Source organism: Rattus norvegicus, chromosome 15 (genome assembly GCF_021556685.1).
Source record: "Rattus norvegicus strain SHRSP/BbbUtx chromosome 15, alternate assembly SHRSP_T2T, whole genome shotgun sequence".
Taxonomy (NCBI): domain Eukaryota; kingdom Metazoa; phylum Chordata; class Mammalia; order Rodentia; family Muridae; genus Rattus; species Rattus norvegicus.
Window position 1 is genome coordinate 74,987,307 of NC_141548.1, and position 25,838 is coordinate 75,013,144.

The following is a 25,838-nucleotide window of genomic DNA, read 5'->3' on the forward strand; positions in this document are numbered from 1 at the left end:
ATGAGCCACCATAATCTAAGGGATGTTGTAACAGTTCATAGGCCGATGACCTGCTAGATAAGAATTTCAATGCAACTCAGTGATCAAGGAATTAATATGTTGCTTCTTTATGTGCAAAATGATCAGATCATAAATTTCACTCTTGTGGTATTTTGAGGTTTCTGAAATCTATGGGGAAGGAGGAACTAACTGAGATTTTGTTATTACTTCTCTCACAAGAGTTTTGCAGATCAAATAAAATTCGTTTGACAGCACATTTTAATGCTGGAATATATTTTGTTAATATCAGTAGAATTTAAAATAATAGATCCTTTCATCACAGTCATTCTTCATATTTTGAAATGTCATTATCAAACTCAGTGTTTTTCTTCTACTTGTTTTTAATCTAAACTGATTTTGCACATTTAGAATGAAAATGCTTCAAGGTATGTACTGTAATTTGAAAACAGAATTAGTTATTTTCTTTTTATTTCCCCATGAATATCTATATGTTTCTGAAAATGTTGAGTATTGAAATAAAGGATTATTAAAATAGAAAAATCAAAGCAACATTAAAAGAAATAAAATAAGCCCATGAAAGAATATAGTTACAATTATTATATGATAACTTCAGCTGTAAATTCTAAGTATTTTGACAGTCTTACTTCTATTTTCCTTCATGGAAAAGAAGTATGTTACTATTTTTAGGAAATAGAAACAATTTAAAGAGTAGAAATTCTAAAATGGCTTTGTCATGTGGCATCCATTTATTTTATGAATATTGAGTTGCAAAATAAATATCTCTCATTTCTCTGTAAAACGTGCTGTTCACAGAGTCTTGACACTCATGTGCCAGTCAGTAATGTATGCAGAATCCAAAGAGTATACTGAGTGGAAGAGAAACTAATATAAATTGTTCTGTGATTTGACAAGTTACATAGCCAAATTCAAACTGTCTAGTCATGTTAGGTATGCTATGTCCATTTTATATATATTTTACCAAACTTTTATCTCTAAAACACAACAAAATTTAGAAAATTGTATCTATTTTATGGCAGTTTATTACATCTATAAATATTAACTATGATGCATGTACTAAAGTCAGTTAATTTTTTAAGTCAGGATCATTTAAATACTTTATCCAGCTAAAAAGGGACAATTTTTGACATCCAGGAAATGCATTCTAGAGCTTTTCTTGATAGGAATGTAAAGGAGAAAACCAGGTATTTTCAACTTCAAGACATAGTAGTCCATTCATTTCTCTGGGTCCTAGACATTGTATTAATAAAATTTGACTTATATTCTAGAGTCAGATTATTCTTAATGTTAAGCAACCTAATAAATGTGTGTTTTTGAGCATGGCAGGCAGAAGATAGATAGATATATAATAGATAATATTTTTCTTCAAATAGTTTAGGTGTGTTATTCAGAATTTTTGTCTCTGTGTTACGGTATAGTACTTTCCTCTTGAATCAAAAATTCTATTCTTGAGGGAATCTCAGTGAAGCACATTATATTCTAGGGGGAGGTAAACCCAGTTTCACTTCAGTCTATCTTGTAGGGAAGCTGGTTAATCTTATGGAATGAACAGCTCTATAGCTTCCAGAAGTCCCTTACAGTGACATGATTCACTAGGATCATCTCTCCCCAAGCTTATATAATCAGTAAGAACTGTAGAGCCAAGCTGATGTCTGAAAGATACAGTGATCAGCTGATCTACCTAGAAAAAAGATCAAACCTGGATAACCAGAAGGTCAGACCAACTGAGCCAGCTGGAAAAGCAACCTGAACCTGGTGAGATGCTAACTAGTTGTGCAGTGTGTGCCCATGTTGGAGTGGGATTTTGGCCATGTGTTTGTCTTTACATTTTTTTCTGCCATTTTAAGTAACCACTCATCATGGATCCCACCTGTCTTACCTAAAAACAAAAGAGACAGTATTTATACTAAGCCAGAATTCCTAGTGTGAAAACAGATAAAAAGCCAAATGCCACTCTGTGAATCTTTGGGAAACATTAAAGCTTGGACAGATATTGGCCAAAGGAATAAAAGAAGTGGACTGTAGGAAGGGGAAATTAATCCCTTGTGCACAACTTTATATAAATAAGGGGGTCAACTGGGGAGGTATCTACCATAGCTAATGCTTTGACAGAATGGTAAAGGTTGTCAGAGAATGAGGGTCAAATATATCCAGTGGAGACCTATTGCCAAGTAACAGATTTTTTTTGTTCCCTGCTAATGTAGAAAGCAACTTTAACTTTTGTAAATTATTGACCTGAGTATTCCTCAATTCATGGCAAAGCCCAAAAACTTCATTGACAATGGGCAGCAATGGATGGATATGTTGAAAAAACAGTACAAGTTAACAGGTCTAAACCTCTCATAGATATGGGTTGTTAGCCTACCCTAGAGAATAGGTTATGAATGTCTTTTCTGCAAGAGAACATTCTGGATATAGATGTATTATTGAAGCCCATATTTCATGCTACATTGGAAAATAGTGCCTGTGGACTGAAATTATAAAATTATTCCTATGTAGTTGGACAAAGTGAGACCCCTTAACATTGCTTTTTCTTTGTAAGAGAAAAACTTCTAACAATATAGACTTCTTCAAGTTGTGATGAAATTCCAAATCATCAACGAACTAGTAAAGGTAGTGATTACTTAACACCCCTCTCCCCAGATCTCTCTCAAAAGATCAATATACTCTCTAGAGTACTACTGGGTCCTAGAAAATATGATCAGATTATGGGGAACTAAATATGGTAATTCATCCATTCATGATGTTTTACCCAATGTTATTTTAATGACTAACAATTGATTCTAGCAATAGAATCTTTCTATGCTGTATTAGAACCTGTTATAACATTTTTAAGTATTTCCTAGTATGTTACTTTGAATAAAAATGACTCCCACAGGTTTATATATGTAAATGTTTGGTCATCCAGCAATGGCATTATTTGAGAAGGATTAGTTGGTATGACTTTGTAGATGTGGCCTCATGGGATAAAGTATGTCACTGAAGTTAGAGTCCTTTCTCTCTCTCTGTCTCTCTCTGTCTCTCTCTCTGTGTCTCTGTGTCTCTGTGTCTCTGTGTCTCTCTCTTTCTCTCTCTCTCTCTCTCTCTCTCTCTCTCTCTCTCTCTCTCTCTCTCTTCCTCTCTCTCCAGATCAGGATGTAGCTCTCAGTTACTGCTCTAGGGCCATATGTTCCACCATGCTACCTACTATCATGGTGACACTGCCCTATAACTCTGAAGCTGGAGGCAAGCCCCCGGTTAAGTGATTCCTTTTATAAGCATCACCTTGGTCATGGTATCTTTTTATAGCCAGCAACGGAGCATTGACTAATACACCTGGGCTACAAAATTCAAACACCAATTTGTACTCACTTGTAATGTTCAAGAGTAGACCTTCAGTGTATTCCCTAAGGTTACCTGCAGAGGGTTACAGTTTATCCTGTGATGGTGGTCCAGGACTTTGATTTATTACACTGCCTACCTGCTATAAAAATGTTTCATTACATGAATGATATAATGCTAAATAAACTCTGAGTGCTTTGCAAAAGGAGCAAATCATCAAAAACACTTGCAGATATACTTAAGGGAATGAGTATGGGAGATTAATACACACGAGGTACAAGACCCAGGTATAAAATTCATCAATGTACTATGGCTCAGTAACACAATTAGCTGATACCTCCCAATTTTATTAAGAAAATTTGTACAGAATCTTACAGCTCAATATGTAAAAGTACTTCAGATATTTGGATAACCCATGGGATTTTGGTGAATTTTCATTCTTTATCACACCAAGTTGTTCATTTTCTATATAATTTGAAAAAAAAATAGTGCCAGTTTGAATTAGGACAAAAAGGTTTAGGAAATTGGTTTTTTTGTTTTGTTTTGTATTGTATTGTTTTGATTTGTCTACTTTTAATTGCTTCTTTGTGAATTTCACATCCTGTACCACAATCCCACTCATCTCTCCATCCTCTGGAACCTACCCTCCATCCTTGAAACCTCCCCCCAACAGAGATAAAAACTCTTATTTTGGGATCTGTACTGAGTCCCAGTGTGTCCCACGGTGTACCCTTTGTCCACACTTCTTCACTTACTGATGGTCATTGCAATGACTTGCTGCTCTGCTATGAGGTCTCTCATTTATGCTATGCTACTCAGTCAATACTGGAACCTCACTGGGACTTCTCTTGCATACCATCTTATTGCCTTTGCCAGGGAGATCCTGTAGTTTTGGATATGTAGGACCCGTCCCTTCATGAACTCCCGCAGTTCATCCATGGGTTAGATGATGGAGTGGACCAATTCAAGGCCTTAGACCTGAGCCTGAGAGGAATCTGAGGTAGTGTGCTTTCCTACTCTTACAACCTTTGGGTCAGCTCACCAGCAACCCCTTACAATAGGGCCAGCTCTACCCTGTTGCCCAGGTAAGGTGTAGGGCTTAACTCTCACAAGGGTTGCAGGTGGTGAGGAACATGGCCATTTCTCCTACTCTCATGAACACAGAGCAAGTTCACCTGCCTGCCCTAGGTTGTAAGGAATGAGGGAGAAGAAGAGGTTTCTCTCACTCATACATGCAACAATCCAACAGGCAAGAAGCAGGGTAGACTCTCCCGTGTTCACACTCTCAGGGAAAACTTACCTGTAACCACCACCTCTAGAGCCATGTCTATTATGCTGCCCAGGCAAAGTGCTGGGTCTGCTCTCCAGAGCACTGCACCAGGTGAGGGGCAAGGATAGCTCTCTTGCTTTCATGACCCTAGGGGCCAGCTCTCCCATGTTCTGTAGGTCACAATGAAAAGAGTAAGGTGGGCATCTCTCCTTCCTTTGCCCATAATGCCTCATGGCAGAGAAATTGCAAGTCCATCTTTCCCCCGACCAGACCCTTGAGGCTAACTCTCTTTCCTAACTATACCTCCAGTCAGGTTCAGCTCTACTGTGCTGCTCAGGTGAGGTATAGGACCTACTATTCTACCTGCTGCAGCTGGTAAAGAGCAGGGCCAGTTCTTCTCTCATGATAATTGTCTCTGTTATGTTCTGACACCATTACCCAACCTCTGGAATATCTGTAGCCATTGTGCTCTATAACTGTCAGCTATTTCATATTGTTGCTGTAATGTATCTGCCAGTCATTGGCACAGAGAAGTGACTTGGCTCAAGCACATGCTGACCACATACCATGCTTTGCTCTGTATGTTCTGAATGTTCTGAATGAGATTTGCTAATCTTAAAAACTTCCACTAAACTTTACTAGGACCCATCAAATCAAAGGTTAATATGAACTGTTATGTCTAAAATATCTTGAGTTAGTTGACCACCAGGCAGCACTTCCTATACCTATATATGAGCTGACTATGTTTTTTGTGGCTGACACTGAAGGCTTCTAGTATACACCAAAAAGTTATTATTATAATACTCATGTTTGGTTATCTCAGTGTTCTGAAATTCCCCTGTTCACCACCCATCCACCTTACTCAGCACCAATCATTTTAAAGGTTAGCTAATAATACTGTGCTTAGTAAGCCTTCTGCTCCCGTCATTGACCTTTAAACTTTTGAGCCTCTTTTTTCCTATCAAAACCCTACCCTAAGAGCAGACTGGCACTGTAATTAGCCTTCCAAATCTTGTTGTGCAGTCCTGGAGGTCTAGTATGGTGTGCATTCAATAAACTCTTAACACTGCTCTGAGATTGGCATATATGTGGCTTGTGTGGCAATTTCCTGAACCCCATCATTCTCCAGCAGTAACTTGCCTCAATTAGTGCTACTCAGGGTTTTTGGGATCATCTCAGGAGTGGTCGCAGAATTGTTATGCCTCACTAATGCATTATGGCAGCAGGCAGGGATCAAGTTAGTCATGACTCATGGTCAACTCTGGCTACTAATCAGATGTTCGTAGGTTAGAACAATGCTGCCTGCTTGTAACAAGTGACAGAGCAGCCGTACCTGCAACACCTCTAGGGACAGTTGGATTAAGAAAATTTTGAGCCAGATAAGATTCTTGTAGTATAGGATAGGGGTCTATCACAAAATGGCTTGATCGAAGAGTCCCGCTAGGTTTAGCATGACCTTCTTAGTGACAGAATGACAGTTCCTGACCCTGGGGCAGGGCCGGTGGGTGTGGGTCTCCACTTGTGTCTACGGCTGCTGCAAACTAGGAATTGCTTGTATAATATTGTATTTTACCTTCCTCATTCAAGAAATGCCTCTTTGTTAATGTTAACGACTCCATGATAATCAGAGACACCACAAGTCCAGGAGACTTGATGATCTTAGTAAAAATAGTAAACACTAGGACCCTCAGGACAATCCTTAAGGCTGTGGGAAAGAACTCTAGATACATGACTTAAAACATATATAAATTTTCAACTATGAAAATATGTAAGGGTGAATTCTATATGAAGCTTCACAGATCTAAAAGAACAGAGGCAGCTATACTATGAGCCAACTGGTCAGAAAGATACTAAGGAAGGAGGTAAAGAGATTTAGGGAGTGGTGATCTCAGGAGATCCCACCCAGCTGAATTTTTCTGTTTATGCTTACAAAGGCAGACAAATAACCTAATTCAGGGTCAGTAAGCCTGAGACAGAGCAAGGTTAGACCCAATGTGATAGAAATGATAATTTCAGGATGGGGTCCCATCCACCTAAATTATTGTCTGTACTTAACAGAGGCAGGCAGATCTCTGAAATATTTTTTAATGTTAAGAAAATGTGTGCTTGTTCTCTCCTAAGAATTAAGGAGCTGGGAATCATAGGATGCTGATTCATAGGATAATCAAATGCTCAACAGGAGTAAGTGACTGGATTGAAATGTAAAATAAAAAATGCAAGAGATGAGCTATCCAGAGTATCTTTTTAGAATAGCAAGAGGGAGCTGCTTGGAAAACTATCTCAAGAAGAACATAAAGAGCTGTCCAGAGACCTCCAGAAAAAGCAGATCAGCGTGAAAGAAAGAACAACAGAGAGAAAGCAGACTGGGAAGCTGTGTCCAGCAGAGCTTAGACCCACAATTTGACTTTGAGTCCTTTGCTTTCACTGCTCCCTAACACCCCTTTCTCAGAACTCCTCTCCAAGCCAAGGCTGGTCCTTGGCACAGTTATAACAGCATTTTGTTCATTCATTTAAAGGTTCAGAAACTCTATATTAGGCACTGGAACAATAACTTTCAGACATATGTAAAGCATTTCAACTGGTAAATTCTATAGCTGATTTCTTTCCAGTAACTTTGGAAATATCTCATCTAATAAAGAGTGAATTGTAGGTTGTTTGAAAAAAATATTTATGGTATGGCAAAGAATTGAATTCTACAAAGAAGTAGTGGTGATTTATAGCAACCCCCATTGACAATACCATGTATTTTGTCATTGGACCAATGTTTCTTAAAATAAAAATCACCGACTATCCTCTAGTAATTGAATCAACAGCTAAGCCAGAAAATATGCTGAAAGAGTGAGCACCCACTCCTCCATTATTGAATGGCCCCAACTTGACAGGACAGAATCTATCTTGTAACCAGGCCACCGTTTTATAAAATAGGCCCTGTCCTTAGCTTAAACTTTAATTACTGGAAAAAAATACAAACTGTTCCTGGAAGGAACCACCCTAAACAGGGGCCATCAGCAGAAAAATACCTAACATTCCAGATGCTATAGATAAATATAGATAGATTATACAAGTATAATCTATAACTATTAAGACAACTGAAATCATTGTTAGTCAATCAGGTAACCACGGAGTTCATAAACCACTCATCGTGGTATAACTGCAATAAAAAGACTGAAACTTGGGTGCTTAGAAGGCCTTCTGCACTACTTCTCTGCATCGGTTCTGCAAACCTCACATTCAATGCATGTGTTAATGCAGAAATAGACCTACAATTTTAAGCCTTAAATCTTGTGTGCTTCAGAGCCAATGAACCAGATACAACACCCAGTTCGAGATTTACAGATAAGCTTGGCAAGGCCATGGCTTCCACCACAGACTGTCTTGAATCCATCTAGCAGCAGATCACCCTCCTAGTAGGGGTGATTCTCCAAAACTGGAGGGCCCTGGATTTAAGGATGGCTTACCAGGGAGGGCCTTACGTTATACTGGAGAAGGAATGTTGCTTCTATATCAATGAACCTGGGTGGTGGGTAAGACATACAAATGCTCAATTTTCTCACTTGGGTGATATCTCCAGATACACTATGTGCCCAACACCTCTACCCTATGGTACTCAAACATTGTGGTAGCATGGCTTCTTCCCCCTTTTGGCCCCATACTGGTTATTAAAGCCAAACTCCTCCTGGCACCCTGCCACACTCAATTTCTAAAATGACAGATAAGTAGCATTGCAAAAGTCAGTGCCTACTTTAATTCTGTTTCAGTACCAAACCATTTCCAATATAGAGGCTGATGACTATGATGATACCTCCCCATAATAAGAGGGGGAAGATATGGATGAAACGAAACCAGGGGAAATGGGCCTGGAGCAAGTGTGAGGTCTAGAGATGTCCAAACCCCAAAAATCTCATTTTGAGACCTGCAGGAGTAAAGATTGCTCCCTATCTGTTCAGAGCCTACATTCTACAGTACGTGTATCCTTGGGAACCTCACTTCCACTTTTGTTAATTTAGTCACATAGCCTGCTGGCCAAATTACAGGGTTAAGTACCTAGAATTCCTCTTCACGCAAATAAAGCATTCTCAGCATCTCAGTACCAACCAATAATGTACAGTCACCCACAAAACTCCCAACCAATTCCCCAAGGTTTGTATAGCCCTTATTACCCCCATATAAAGAGAGCTGTAACACTGAAAATCATCTTGGAGATGGCTTACTTCTCCCTGGTACTTAAGCTAACCACGTTACTGCAGACTCACTCAACCCAGATAAGCTTGGTTCCTTTCATTCAAACCTGGTGGACATCAGTCCAACAGTGTCTAAATACCCCAAGGACAGCAGCAGTTTGGCCAAGGTATCCCCTGAGGCTCTACAAGTAATAACGCTAATTGCTACTGTTGAGTATATGTGAAAACTAGAGGGTAAGGCTCAATTGCCAAAGACCCTAGCACATTTGGTTTGCAAATTCTGAAGAAATCAAGCTGAAACTAAATTGGAAGCTCCCTTCCTGCTGGCTGGTTTTCATAATGCCAGAAGTTGCATGTGGATAGCTGAAGGATAAGGGTCACCAAGTTTCCTGCTGGGCTGCAGACCTCGTATGCTACAGTACAGAGATGCTAGGCAAGATGTGCTTGCTTGTACAAGAATTGAATGACTATCATGGGTGCCAACAACAGTGTCCTGATTGGATTTAAGGCCTACTCTACAAGAAAGGGTTCATGTCTTACACTGCAAGTCTGTTGTACTCCATCTACATCTTGAGCCAACTGAATTGTGCCAACCACATTCAAGCCACTCAAGAGGATTTCGTGGCCCATAGCTAAGTCTCTCCAAGAATGCCCAACAAGATTCATCTAAAGCACTCTCTTATCCATTTCATTAAAACTTCTCCACCAATTCATGCTGACGGTCAAGATTTTTATCATTTATGTGATTATTTTCCTTTTTATAAGGAAATCTAAGAGCATGTGCAATTGTACGATATGTTTGTAGGTGAGTACAGATGATCAGAAGATATTCATAGATTTTAATATAAAACCATAAAAAGATAGAACATTTTGATGCAAATACATAAGGGACAGGATAGAAAATCAGGAGGTGAACAACAATAGAAGTATTGCTTAGTTAACAACTAGTGTGGGGAGAGATACTGATGGGGTACAAGCGAGCACTGTACACATCAGTGAGTACAGGAACCTTATAATTTAGTAAATATGAAGAGATATCCAGCAAAACTGCCTCAAATTCACTTCCAGGGAATCATCTATTATCTTAGTACTTTGAAACTGAAATGTAAGCAAAATTGTTGTGGAGAGAGTACAAAGGCTTTAGAAACACCTTATATTTTCCAAAAGGGAATTTTTCTTTATCATATTAGCAATGAGTTCAATTTGACTTTTTTACAGGGAAAGTTGAAATACAAGATAAATTGTTCTAACATCACTCCCCAAAATATATACAGATTAAAATAATTTGGGAACTATAATTTGAATTATATGAACAGTAACATTATAGATGGATACATGAAAAGACATGGTGAAGCAAATGTAACAGAATAATTCAAGGGGTCTAAAGACAGTAGGTACCCAGAAATTCAAGAAAGTTTTTGTTTTCTGTATATGTTAGCAATCTTTCTTATGTTGTATTGCATAAACAGAATAGCAGAGTGGTGATGGAAATAGTGATTTTCTAGCTTTTTACCTTGTCGATTTTCTGATATGTGAGACTGTTCTTTCATAAGACTTGTGTATAAATTCTTCCTATGCTGAAATATGATTCACTTGCCTCAGAAAATTTTGGTTACGTCGTTTGTTTCTGATTTACTTCTATGAACGTTAGCATTATGGCTTTAGTATTGACTTCGCGAGACATCAAATTGGGTTGGCACAGAAGTTGTGATCTTTGGCAACGGCAATCACCAAAGATAAAACAGCAAATCAATGTTTTGAAGAAGTTGTCTCAGGAGTCAAGGAGTTACTTTTAAGAATAGCTTTGTTAGATGCCTTTGAAAACTCTCAGATATTTTTGGAGGAATTTAATGATAGCCAGAATTCTTGTTGCATTAAGACACAGATCATAAATCCTTCAATATGTGATTATGACTATGTCTTATTTCCACCGCTTATTTAAATAAACGTATACTTTAAATAGCTATGAAGTTGGATGGTAGCTCACAGTTCTATTTCTTAAGAATTTGCAATTTGGAGTGCTCTGATCAGCTGCCAGTGAACATAGCTGACACTGGATTGTGTTACATTCTATCTGAGGCTGGCATGAAGTTGACTACCACATGGTATAATAGGAGAAGTAAGAATCTGGTAAGGGCTTGAGAAGACACCATTTAAGCATGGAAGAGAACAAACTTGAGTTGAGGGTAGTGAAAGGTCCGTCAGAGTAGCACAAGAAAAGACATGTTCATTGAGCAGCGGATTGCTTCGCCTATCTTCTTACTAAATGAAAATTAATACAGATATTTTACAAACAAAATAGGCACTTCTCACATAATTAAAAAGAAAATTGTTAGGCCATCCAAAAATCTCGCTCTTTGATATATAGGTGAGGTAAATAAAAATCAATACGTTAAAGAAAACTACTACGCTATTGAACAACTAAAGTATCTATAAACTGGTAAGTAAACAAAACAAACAAACAAGTCTTATGTAATTTGTATACCCAACAGAATCTCACTCAACCTAAAAACCATTTTGTGACAACATGTTGGGGAAATAGTATTAGCGAAACAAACCAACAAAGAAAAATAAGAACAAATCACATGATCTCACTCACATTTGGAAACAAAAGGGTTATCTTGATAGAAGTTGAGACAAAATTAATGGCAAAGCCCAGAAATAAGAGGGACGAAACAAAAAGCGGTGAGGGAAAACAAATGATAAATTCATTAAAACTAATACTAGAGAAGAGAAAAGAGTTCCGGGGTTACTTTTTATAGTAAGCAATGGTAGAACATGAGTTTTTACTATACACGCATGAATATAGTACTATACGATGCTGGAAGATGTGTTTTGAATTGTTACTATAAAAAATGATAAACAGTTGAAGAGAGGCATATGCTACATTGAAGAGGGCCACACGTATGTATCAAATATCATATGGTACACATCAATCATAATTTTTATGTTTAATGGAATTGATACACATAAAAAGGTTTCAAGATCACAAGTTCATGAATTTGGTCATATTATATCTGCTTTGCCTCTAGTTCACAGGTTTATATTTACTGCATAAAAGAAAGGCAAAATTTTCCTGAAAACGGTGAAATTCTTTAGCTTCATTGTAGTTCATTACACAGATTCATTTCAAAGTCTTGGAGAACCGCAATTTGTGTATAATTTTGAATATTTTCAAAGATTTTTAGTTTATAGATTGTGTCAGTCTAGGTCTTTTATTAATTAGTTGAATTAATATTAATTCAACTGCCAAGGTGTTAGAATGTATCACTACCTAGTTTGTAATAGATATCTATTCAGTGTTTGAGGAACTAATATATAAATAAAGTAAGGAGAACTTAAAAAAACCTTCTTAATTCTCTTAACCTTGGATAATGTGCAACTTGAGAAGATAGTGCAAAGTGTTCTCAATCTATATTCTTGCTGAGGCCATTTTAGGTTTAATTAGAGTTTGTTCTCCTTCACAGGAAAATCCATGAACAATTACCAAATTCTTTTATAATGATCTAAGGTTGAGATGCCCCAGCAAACTTGGCTTCTCTGTTATATGTTTGCTCGCTTGCACCAAACCCACTCCTACAGTTGCCAGCGAGATAGCAGAATGTGGTCTTTGCCTTTAAAGATACTTTACTGTAAGCTTTATAATTTATTTCCTAATATATGACTACAGATCCAGCAGCTAGAATAAAGACTTTTAATTGGCTATAAATGGTGTCTGCATGGTCATTTTTGATCACCTAATAATTGTAGCAAAATGTATCTAATTAATTTATAGCCCTAGTATGTTGCTAGGAAATATTTATATTTCCATAATAGCACAAAAACAAATATATGTGACTAAAGAAAGTTTGATACAGAATGAGACAAAAAACAGTAGATATATGTTATAAAATTCTCAACCTTCCCCAAATTCACATGGTCGTTATTTTTCAATGAATCAAAAAAGAAAACAAGTAGAAAGGAAGAAAGAGAAAAAGAAAAAAGGAAACCAAGCATATTGAGTCTTCCTGTTAAAGCACAATAGGCAATGGGCATACATATTTTATTTTCTCTAATAGCTATCAAGAACAGCCTTAGGCAACTGGGGTTCAGTTCCAAAGATTTTAGAAGAAAGTGGGCAGCCGCTGGAGAAATAAAATACTGATACATCAGAAATTTTAAATATCTCTACAAAACAAAAGAGCCAACAATAATTGAGTAAGCTAGTGAAATAATTAGGATGCCTCGGAGAGATTTTAGGGCAAATTTGTAGTAGGCATATTATAAATGTTTATTAATAACCAAATAAACTGAGATATAGCATGCTGAAAAGCTCTACTGGACATTACGTTTGGTAAATTTTTTAAATCAAAAGAAGGAATAAGACATAGCTGTTTTCTTAGTCTTGTTTGTAAGGGTCATGTTATGAAAAGTTGGATTAAGCATATTAATGTGTTTCCGTCTGCTCTAATTTACAATTCTCTTCCTTCTTTAATGAGATCTGCTCTACAGCCCATAAAATAATTGTTATGGTAAACTGACTTTTCAAAATTAGCTACACACCAGTTGGTCCAGAAACCTATTCCTCCAGACCATTCATGCAAAAAATACCTTTGTGGGAAACTCTTTCCAAACGTGTAATGACTGGAGCTCGTCCAGAAGTTTGCCTGCAGAGTCTCTGCATGGCTGTCAGTGGGAGCAGTCTAACAATTTCGTTTCCTCAGAAGTGCCTCCATGATAGCGCAGGCATCCTCTGGCCAATACCAGGTCAGCTCTGAGAACACATTAAACCCAGGCAGTGCTTCCAGAGAACTTGTTTTCGTTAACCTGCACAAATGCTATCTGACCTAATGTCTGCCTGTATGCCCAAGTGATCCAGAGAAGCTGTTCAAAGACTCTTAGTGGGACTGGAAAGAGATTTCCATGGAAGAATGCAGCATGCCCTTCAAGCCACCGGCTTATTGTTTCATTCTCTTTTCCCAGGTATCCCCGGTGTTATCTCTCATACTGTTATTGTTATTCCGCCAAAGTGACTCCTACGGGAAGAAGGCAGAGACATGATTGGAGGGCCCCATCCTTGCCTCAAAGGCTAGGAACATAACAAAGCTCATTCCACTGAGAACCCATTGTCTTAAAGAATCAGTTTCAAAGACACATGGGAGGAAGGTTAAGAGAAGGTGCTTGCAAGCTCTTTTTTCTTTACTAGAATTCCAACAAATCAAAGGGCTACCAGGGATGATCACTCTCCAAACAGATTCTGAGTAGCATAAATATTTTGAAGTGCTACAGTGTGTGTTCCAGCAAGCATCCTGCATACTTGAAAGAAAAAAAAATGAAGCTTAACTTAGAACAATTAATACCTGCATTTTTTCCCCTCACAGTTAAAATCTCTATGGGAAAATAAACTAGAACGATCAAGGGTATCTTTATCATCGCTTAGCACGGTTCATTTTTCTCTTGAATTATGTTCTATATTTCTTTACTATCTCGTTTTTGTTCTTTTCTTGAGTGCTTTATAGTCTGTAGTACAGAAGAGGATGATGTGTTATCCTACTAACAATGACAAATCATTTCCAAATCTATTTTATGCTTAACATTTAGGTTGAGGAAATGAGTAACAGTGTTTTTATTTTACAAACATTCAAGATAAACCTATATGTAGGCTTTATGTTGAGTGCATCAGAGTACTGAGAAAACTTGGATTACACACAAGTTCGTTGGCGTACTTGTTCTGGTCATTTTACATAAAGTCTCTATGTTGACAGAACTTCAGAATTGGCAAATTAGTTACCATCTTGTTGTTCCTTCTGCATTAATTTGACAAATAACTAGGAATTAAGAGACATGAACTTCTGAGCCTTAAAGTGAGAGGTTTGATAAAGGCATCCCACTTAGGGCTGAGTGATCCAATGTCCTTGATTGTCTGTACACTGTCCAGTTGTGATTCTGAGTTAATTTCCATGTACTGCTAGAGACACTTTTCTGATGAGGGTTGTGAGATAGATGGATTGACCTATGGATATAGTAAGGTAGCATTATACATTTTTTAAATATATTCATATAATTGAATAATGACAGTAGGTCTCTCTTCATAGTGCCAATTAAGATCGGTTTCATATCCGCATTAACTACATAAAATGTGCATTCCATCTCATGGAGTGAGCCTTCTATCTAACAGAATTGGGCTCTGTTACTTCCATAACATTTGTGTTTCTATTGTTCCAGGACATTTTCCAGCCACTTTCAAGGTTCAGACCTGGGTAAAACTGGTGATTAATTTTCTCCTCCTGTGGCATCCAAAATATCTTTTAGCACTTTAACAAGTCAAGAGAGGCGAGTCTTCTAGTTGACATCAGTTTGATTCCTATAAAATCATGACCAAAAGAGGTACAGACTTCAACAATAAGGCTTTAGCATCCCATCAGATTGTGGAAGGAATCCAATAGCATTAACAACGCCCTATACTAAGCGTGGGGTCACTTTAATGACTCAAAAATATGAAACTTATTCCTGATACTGGAAATTTTACTTACTAATGTATGCTATCATGTTGGAGCAATCTCTCTCACACTATATGGTAACTACATTTAAATATCTTTTATATATTTGAGGAAACTTCTGAAATAATAGTTATCAATACAGCTTCTCAGAAAGCTATTGGTATCCTTCCTTATATTTTCTCATTTACCCTATGCTCTCATTCTCGTTCCTCTTTTACCCATTTATATCTGTATGCTTTATTTTCCCCTTCCTTGCAAGATACCATTGTCCCTCTTGGTCTCTTTTGCACTCTAAAACTTCTCTTGATGTTCTAAATGAAACACATGCATAAAATCTGCAGCTTTGTTCACATATAAGAAGCGAGTCCAATGTTTGTGTTTCTGGCTCTCAATTATAACAACCAGGATGCTCTATACATATTCCTGCAATTTCACATCTCTTAAGCTCTGCATAATATTCCATTGTGTAATTGTACCATGTTTTCATTATCGTCAATCAGCTGATAGAGAATCTCTGCTGTTACAATTTCTAGCTACTGTGAATAAGCAGAAATAAACATAAATGAGCAAGTGTATCTGTAGTAAGATGGAGATTCCTTTGGGTATGTGCCCATGTGTGCTATAGCTGGATCTAACAGTGAAGCTCTTTTCATCCTACCGAGGAACATTCATTTCTGTATTATCTGTAGCAGTGTGCACTTCCAGCAAAACGATGAAAGGTTCTCCTTGCCCTGCACCCTCACAAGCATCTGTTGACATTTGTTTTGGTAATCCCGGCCATTCTGGCTGGGTAAAAGGAAACTTCAAATTAGTGCTAATTTTACTTTCCTGGTGGCTAATGATGTTGAACATTCCTTAAACTTTTCTTGGTCATTCATGCTTTGTCTTCTTAGAACTCTGTGTCTAGTTTTAATATCGCATTTTTTGCAAATTAAGTTATATGATTTATGGACAACCAGTTTGTTGTGGTAATTATTACTTGGGAGTTTCTACCCCACCTAAGACTATTTAGTTCCCAAATAGAAGATGTAAAACCTTTATATTTATAATCATTATTAAAACATAAGAGCTGGACGGATGTCAACCCCCTATGCTATTTTTTCTATAACCTGTCAATTACCCCAAGATATCCCTTGTTATATTCTGCCTGGCACTACTACTTGAACAGACTGGACCTCATGGCCATGTACTTATGACCCACCTACCCCATGATGGCTTCCTTCTGTCTCTTTTCTCTTTCCTTCTACTGGATGGAGGACATCTTGCTCCATTCCCTCTTCTGCCCAGCCATTGGGTAATCAGCATTTATCCACAAGGCAAGGAATAAATAATGAGAATACGCAAAGTTGATCCAGGAGATTCTTGGTATAAGCATTACAATGCCATGTATGGATTGAAACAAGATATGAGGACAGAGAAACCAGCATTTGAATAACAAAAGTATAAACACAGTATACAAAAATATCATGCCTACATTTCCCCTGTTTTGTCTAGTAAAGGGGCTTTCTAGCAATATAGTAATCTATACACAATAATGACAATTATGAAGATTATAAGGTTAGATTTACATTATAATGTCTAGTACATAACTATCTGGAAATTTTGGGTTAAAGTATTTTATTATGTATACTATCTTGGTGAGTTCAGATTTTTGAAACCAAATAATATTTGCTGCAATACCAGGTTTTTTAAAGATTTTTTATTTCTTAGAATATTATAGAAAATAAACGTTTGGAACATATATAATAGGTAAATAGTTTCCCAGTCAATTTGCATGAATGATAATGTCTTTTGTTGTACAGAAAAGGTATATATGCCTTCTTTTATAGAGAAAGTGATGTCATAATTTGAGCCTTTTGAGGTTCAATTTACTAATTTTTGGTTTTAATGCCTCTGTTATCAAGTTCCTGCTCAGAAAACCTCAGCTTTATCAGTAAGTTCAATTGAATTATCTACTTTCTCTTCTGTTACATTCAAAGTATTTTCTCTTTTTCTGAGGTTTCTGAATTACTAGGAGTTGAACATTGTACAAGGTGAGAGATATGGATCTAAGTTCATTTTTTGCCATGTAGCTATACAGTCTAATGACCAAGACCCTGTCTTTTCTCCACTGTATACTTATCTCTTTGTCAAAATTCCGGTGCCCACAGGTGTCATAAGTTGTTTTCATCTTTAATTCAGTTCCCTTTTTTCCTACGTGTCACTTTTCATGTCAATAGCATGATCTTTTTACTGATTTATTTCTGTAATACAATTTGAAATCTGTGATAACAATGCCTCCAGCAGTTGTTTTATTATTCAGGGTTGTTTTGGCTATCCAGGTGTGTGTGTGTGTGTGTGTGTGTGTGTGTGTGTGTGTGTGTGTGTGTGTCTGTGTGTGTGTGTCTGTGTCTGTGTGTGTCTGTGTGTGTGTGTCTGTGTGTGTCTGTGTGTCTGTGTCTGTGTGTCTCTGTGTGTCTGTGTTTCTATAGGCAGATGAAATTTTTCCTTTTACTTTCTGTAAAAAATTATGTCAAATTTAATGGTTATTGCATTAAATCTCCAGGATGTTTTTGGTAGGATGTTTATTTTTACTTTATTATTCTTATTGATCTATGAGCATGGGATGTTTTTAGACTTTCTCATTCTTCTTCAATATCTTTCTTCAATATCTTTAAGGTTCTTATTAGACAATTCATTCATTTGCTTGTTAGTGTTATTCCAAGAATTGTTCAGCTATTGTGAAAGGTACTATTTCTCTCTTTCATCCCACAATTGTCACTTCAATATGGTAAAACTACTTAATTTTGAGTGTAAATTTCAAGTCATGTTAATTTGCTGAAAGTGTTTATCAACATTGAATTTCCTAGTTGTGTTAATAGTGTCTTTTATATACAATACCATCTTATATACAAATAAGGTTACCTTAACTGCTTTTCCTCTTTGTAAGCACCTCATTTCAAGTGCCATGTTGAACAGATATAAAGTGCTTGGGCATCCTTGTCTTGCTCTTGATTTTAGAGGAAAGAGTTGAGTTTCCATTAGAAAGAAGGATATTGGCTGCGCACTAGATGTAATTGCTTTTCTTATTTGAGGTATGTTGCTTCCATACCTTCTCTCTCCAGAGCTGTTGTCATTCAAGCATGTTGGATTTTGTCAATGGACTTTTTTTGCATCTATTGAGATAATTATATGGTTTTTAGTCATTTATTCTGTCTATGTGGTAGATTATATTATTCATTTAAGAATGCTGAACCATCCTCGTGTATTGAGATGAAGCCAACTTGATTATGGTGGATAGGCTTTTTGATATACTGGTGAATCCATTTTTGCAAGCATTTTATTGAGAATTTTTGTATCTATGTTCATATAAGCCATTTGTTTGTTTTTGTTGTTGTTGTTGTTGAGTTTGTGTACGGTTATGGTGTTGGTGCAATAGTGTCTTTTTAAAAATAATTCGTAGATTTATTTCCTCAGTTTCTATTGTGTGTAAAGTGTATTGCAATTAGGTATTTTTGAATATCTGATAAAATTCTGAGCTTAATCCATCTTTTATTATCTTTAAATTGGGAGATGGTTCTATTTCATGAGGAGTTATGGGTCTCTTTAGATTGATTATTTTACCTAGGTTTAACTTTGGTAGGTCTTATATATGAGGAATTTTGCACATCTCTTCTAGGTAAAACAGTTTGCTGAAATGCAGTATTTTAAAGTATGTTCTTGTGATTCACTGAATTTTCTCAGTTTTGGTTGTAGTATCTCCTCTTCTATCTCTGATTCTATTAATTTGGATGGATCCTGTCTCTTTTGGTTAATTCAGAAAAAGATCTTTCAATATTCTTGATGCAATAGGTGATTTAATATTCTTGATGCAATAGGTGATTCAATATTCTTGCACTAGGCGATGCAGTGATTCCTAATTTATCAAAGTACTGAAAATAAGTGTCTCAGCTATAGGTGTGGCGCCTATAACTCTCCTTCTTGTCAGGGAAGATTGTGGAAGAAGGAGGGGAAAGATGGTAGTAGCTAAGGGGTGAGAGGAAAGTTGTGAATTTCTCTTTTTTGGATATGATTTGGCACTCACAATCATTACCAGACATGTTTAGCCAATGGCATAACCAGGTTCTGACCATACTCTGTAGATGACTTAGAGTTGTGTCATCTTAAGTACTGCGAGCATTCATACCACCATGTGAGGCAAAAGGAGGATATCTCTCATCATAGATATTTGTATTTGGGCAGAAATTAATGTCTTTCATAAATGGAAATCCACTGAAGTAGAAAGAAAAAGGTGAAAAACTAGAAAATGCTTCTCTAAATATGAGTACGCAAGTAAATTGTAGAACGTGAACAAGAGTGAGAGCTTTTAAATGTCACAATAAATGGATTGAGGCATTTAAGAGAAACAGTAAACACGTAAACCTGTGTTCAGATTGCCTTTATACTTGCCAGTGTTTACAAGAAGGTAGCAGGGAAAGAAAAGATCATGACGGAAAAATAAAATTTCTCATGGATATTAATAGTGTCTGATATAGATTTAAACTTCTGCAGAACCCATTTCTTCTTTCAATTTAAGCCAAGGATGAGTATGACTTCACTCTATACTATATTAAATTCTGGAGAAAAAAACATAGAGATGCCTAAAAGAAATGTAACTCTGAAAGGCTGTATCATATTAATGTACTGTCAGGATAAAAACGAGGTGAATAATGGGAGGATTTGCAGAGGGCATAGGAAGCTGGAGTAGAAAAGAGAGTGGAGGGGCTGGGGATTTAGCTCAGTGGTAGAGCGCTTACCTAGGAAGCGCAAAGCCCTGGGTTCGGTCCCCAGCTCAAAAAAAAAAAAAAAGAAAAAAAAGAAAAGAAAAGAGAGTGGAGGAAGATTTAACTAAGTGTAGGATGGTTAAAAATAGCCTGTTGTTTTGTTTTTCCAGAGCTGGGGACCGAACCCAGGGCCTTGCGCTTCCTAGGCAAGCGCTCTACCACTGAGCTAAATCCCCAACCCAGCCTGTTGTTTTATAACCTTCCTAAGTATATATTCATGTTAAAAAATTAATCCTCATTGAAGACATTTGTTATCAAATAAAGTGTGGCAGGGCCAAGTGTGACATACCTTCCTAGAGATTTTGATCGCAGATCTCCAAAGAACCAAAGCAATTCAGGTTATTTCCATTGTCTATTTGAGGACCAGAATTTAAAGATAAGACATTATTGCTGAAAATACTATATGCTCTGTTCACAAGTCATGAAAAACGTAAATAGTTACAGACAAGGAAATTTCTCTCATGTGTGCTGGGATTCACAACATTATCAGGTGCTACATGGGATGCTGTAGGAAAAGAGTAATTCAGTATCTAATTATTTATGATCAGATTGAAGGTCTACAGTGTAGGAAAAAAATCATGCAGTATACCATTGCAAATATGGCCATGAATCTGTAGTTGGGGAGTTCACAAGCTCTAGTGGCAACCAGATGAATGTTTTGCTTAACTGATATAGTGTCCAACTGCTCTATAAATCTATATCTTGATGCCTATAGAATAATGCAGCTCTCAGATACCAGAGGACCTTTTTTTAATGTACTCGACAGTGATTAACATAGAATTCCCACAGTTGATCAAAATGTGGAGAAAAAGTATGTATCATTTTTTTTCTACTTTTCGGAGCTGGGGACCGAACCCAGGGCCTTGTGCCTGATAGGCAAGCACTCTACCACTGAGCTAAATCCCCAACCCGCAGTATGTATCATGTATTCCGCTACACAGCACCACTACCATCACCATCAGCAGCAGGAACCAGTGAGATCAATTTTGCCTTAAAATTTTCCTTTTTGTTCAAGAGCCTCTGGTGCACGGTTGCAAGTTGGTAATTCGAGGGAGGTTTTATAGTTGTTTGTTTTGTTTTTCTTTTTCTTTTTCCTGGAGCTTTATGGCAGCCAGTGCTTAGCAGATCCAGAATAGTATTTACAAATAGGGAAAAAAGAGCTTTAATTTTATTTGCATATTTGAGTGTATTTTGCATTACAGTGCTGTAAGTTATGCTTATATCACCCAGAGGTCAAGATATTTACTATTCTGTATGGGCAGTCAGAGAAAATGTGACCATATCCCTTTCATTCATTTTCCTCTAGGCATTTTCTTAGAATATTTTTATTTATTCAAATGATTTATGAGCACTGTTTTTACCTGATTTTTCCTACATAAAACATTAGGAGATAAATATCAAAAGTTTTTTTTATTTTTAAGAATATCTCTCTAGGGGTAATTTTGCATGAATAAACCAACACCCTTTTAAGGTTCAGTTTTTTTAAAACTTCAGTAGAAGAACAGTGTTGAAGCAGTTAAAACCCAGTGAAAATGGTGCTATTTTAATAGTATTCATGCTTTAGTTTTCAGTTAATCATATTACTACACCTTAAAGGTCCTGACATATGAATACTCCATGATTACAAATTTAAAATAGCTTTAAAAGTAAAACTTAAATGAGTCAGACTTTTTTTTTCTTTATCTGCCTCAGGCAATGAAGGAATTTGCTGTGTTTCAATGAGACATTTGAAATTTTCCTTATTTAAACTGTCCCAACTTCAAAGCACTCTAAATACAAATCCATCTTCTTTGGCAGCCTCAATGTCACAAAGTTATCAAGAGAACAAAGCCCACCTTCAGCTGAATAAAATGATACTTTTTTAAAAAGACATTTCATTATCTTCAGCCTAGCGCAATCTATAAACAATCAGCACAATACTGAATTAATGAATAATCTATTTATGAAAAATACTAACTATTAAAACTTTCAAGAAATATGAATTTAAAAGACTCAATTTACAACAGTGCAGCCCATAGTACTACAGAGGGGGAAAAACACCAATGTTTTGGGATATTAGCAAAGAAGTTGACAAATTTGATCTTTCTCTCCCTTTTTTTTTTAAATGAAGTATCATTGAATCAACTTTACTTGTTTTGAGTTCTGGAACTTGGTTAGCAAAAGAAACAGATTTATTTTGAAAAAAATGTTTATTTGTTATCAAAATAAAACAATCATTTCATTCAAAATTATGGGTGTTGGGTTGGTTTTCTTTTATTTAGATTAAAAACGTTTGAATACATTTAGTAAGTGTGGTGGTTTGAATAGGAATGTCTCCCAGAGACTCATGTTTGAATGCTTGGCCCACAGAAAGTGGCCCTATTAAGAGATATGGTTGTGTTGAAGTAAGTGTGGCTGTCTTAGTTATGGCTCTACTGCTGTGAACAGACACCATGATCATGGCAACTCTCCTAAGGGCAACATTTAATTTGGGCTGGCTTACAGGTTCAGAAGCTCTGACCATTATCATCAAGGTAACATCTAGGCAGGCATGGTACAGTAGCTGAGTTCTACATCTCCATCTGAAGGCTGCTAGTAGAATACTGGTTTCTAGGCAGCTAGGTTGAGGGTCTTGAAGCCCATACCCACAGTGACCCACCTACTCTAACAAGGTCACACCTACTCCAACAGGGCCACAGCTATTCCAACCTTCTACTATTGCCACTCCTTGGGCTGAGCATGTACAAATTATAAGAATGGTCTTGGTGGAGAATGTGTCACTATGGAGCTGGGCTTTGAGATCTTACAAGCTCAAGACTGGCCGGTATGTTTCAGTTTCCTTCTACTGTTTGAGGAACAAGAGGTAGAACTCTCAGTTCCATGTTTAGCACTAAGTCTTCCCGTGTGCCACTATGTTTTCTGCCAGGATGATAATGGACTAAAGCTCCGAAAGCATAAGCTGGCTCCACTTAGACACTTTCCTTCATGGTCATGGTGTCTCTTCACAGTAATAGAAACCCTAAGAGATTAGCAATTACATTACTTGAGCCAATTTTAACTTGGCATCCTTAACAGATGTTTGCTAGTCAAGACAGTATAACAAATGTCTTTAGCACTTCAAGATCCTGTTTGTTTTGACTCCGCAGGCACTCATTCCTGAGCAGTTAAGGATCCTTATAAATATCACATTGTACATATATAGGTTAAGTACTGAAAATAATTTACCCGCTCTTCTCAAAGCCTAATTTTAATCAAAATATATCCCAGCATACGTCCTGAAACAGAGATGGTCCAATCTGGACATTACTGAATGACAGTATGGCAAACTGGATAGTTTTTCTGAAATCCTAAGAAGAACCCTCTCATCATATATTATCTATGCATAACTGAGTGTGTAGATGATTAAACTCCAATGGATTTTGGGAAGGAGCATGCACAGGGAAGAAAAAAAATATGTAACTGAAATCTGTCGATAAAAGATTAAAACCAATCTGACTACACTCTTAGTAACCAAATACCTCCTGTTGTCAACTGAATAAATGAAAGCACACATAATAATTGGGGCCCTTGCTCATTTTGACTGTTGACCACATTTTTATTTCTTATCTTTGTATAAGTTTTATTACTTTTCAAATTTATGTGACACTTATTTCAATTCCTATAATAAAATAGCACAAACCTGAAAATACTTAACCCAGATCATGCCCCTGGTCAGAAATTGGGTGAGGATGGAAAAAAAATCAGTACTAAAATTTACTACTTCCGTTTTCTCTTCTGTCAATTGTTGCTGTTGTTTGAATGAAAAGGGACCACATAGGCTCGAAGGAAATAACACTATTAGAAGGTATGACTTTCTTGGAGTTTGTGGTGATCTTCTTGGAGGCAGCACATCACAAGAAAGAAGTGTGTGTTGGGGTGGAGGGTGAATTTGAGGTTGCAGATGCTCAAGCCAGACCCAGTGTGACACTCACTTCTTGATGTCTGTTGATCCAGACATCTGTTGGTACAACTCTCAGCTACCTCTCCAGCACCATGTCTTCCTGTCTGCCATCTTGCTTACAGCCTCGATGACAGTGGACTAAACTGAACTTTAAGCCAGCCCTAATTACATCCTTTTCTTTATGAGAGTTGCGATGGTCATGGTGCCTCTTCACAGGATAAAAACACTAACACAATGAAGTTCTAGTGTACTTTATAAGGCTGCTCTAATGCTTCCATAAATTATGTGATTGAAACATTTAACACAGTTCAGGAGTGATTTAATATTGTTGTTATTTTTTATTTTGCCATCTTTTCTTCCGGTCTTATAAGGTAAACACATTAATAAGGTAATACATTTGAACATTGTGGTCTTAGGATAATAGGGAAATAATGGATTCATGAGACCAATGGTCACAATAATAATCTGAGTATATTATTAACTTTTGTAATGATACATTATAATACACTGTCAGTGATAAAAAATATGTCTTCATAGCCCTAAAAATTGCCCTTGATTATGTGTGTTCTGAAATATAAGAACTCTGATGTAGATCTCCCCAGATAAGCAAGCAAAACCTGTAAAGGTTTCTACTGTACTAGCTTTGTATTTCTTATTAATTTTAAAGACAATTACTTAAATATTTTCATAGGTAAATAGCTCCCTTTCCTCCCATAAAGTAGACAAAAACATCAAATTATAGTTTTGTTGACAAAAGGAATGACTATACTGATCATAGTCTATACCAAATAATCAAACATACACATCTATGTACTTATCTACATTATCTTATTCAGTGTCCTTTTATTGGATTCTTTGTGTATCTACAGGTATCCTATGGAATTCAGGCAATGTATTATGCTTTAGATATAGTAATCATTTAAGAGAAAAGGAAGCAAAAGATGAGACTGTTATCTCATTCTTATAACAAACCAAGAATAGTTTGGTTATGTGCCAGAAATTACATCCTATTACCTGTCCTCTGAGGAGGGAACAGCCTTGACTGCAATATCATCAGAAATTCTCTAAACTGTCTTTAAATTTTAAAATACTTAGATGAGATAGTTGTATCTAGGTTATAGCTATATGAGCCGTATAAGACCTTAGTATATGTATTACTCATCTCTGGTTTACAGATGCACAAGTAGAGGTTTGAAAACTGTGAAGAAGGTGGTGAAGGAAGGCTCAGCACAGGGCATCCAGCTCTTCTAGATTTACCTAAATTACATCCCCAGTACTACTTTCAGACAGAGGACAGAAGTTCCAATACCCCCCTCTGGCTTCTGTGAGCATCTATACACATGTGGCACATGAAACAATCATATAAACATAAGCAAAAATTTGATAAAAATTTGAAGAACTGGTAAATGTTAGCATCTATTCAGAATTAGTATCTATGCTGTCCTAGATGGAACAATATAACATTGCTCATTTATGAGCAAAGGCAAACAATGGCTGTCACTCTGAATTAAGTGATACTATTGTAAAATATATGAATTATCTACAATTAAATTTAATCAACTTGTTAATGTGAATATAGGATTGGATTTAAAATAACAATAGCAATAATGATGATGATGCTGTCATCTCTCACTGAGAGTACAGTTTCATAATTAGACTTTGAAGTTTTAGTTTACGTAGTCATTTGTATGGGCAACATTAATTCTTACATTAATGCCTACTTAAATAGTAATGCACTGAATGAGTCAGGTGAAAATATAAATAAAATCATTCAGAACTCAAGTTCATACATAGTTAAGAGACAAGAGACAAATTTAGAAGAAGGAATAAAAATATATAAAATAAATG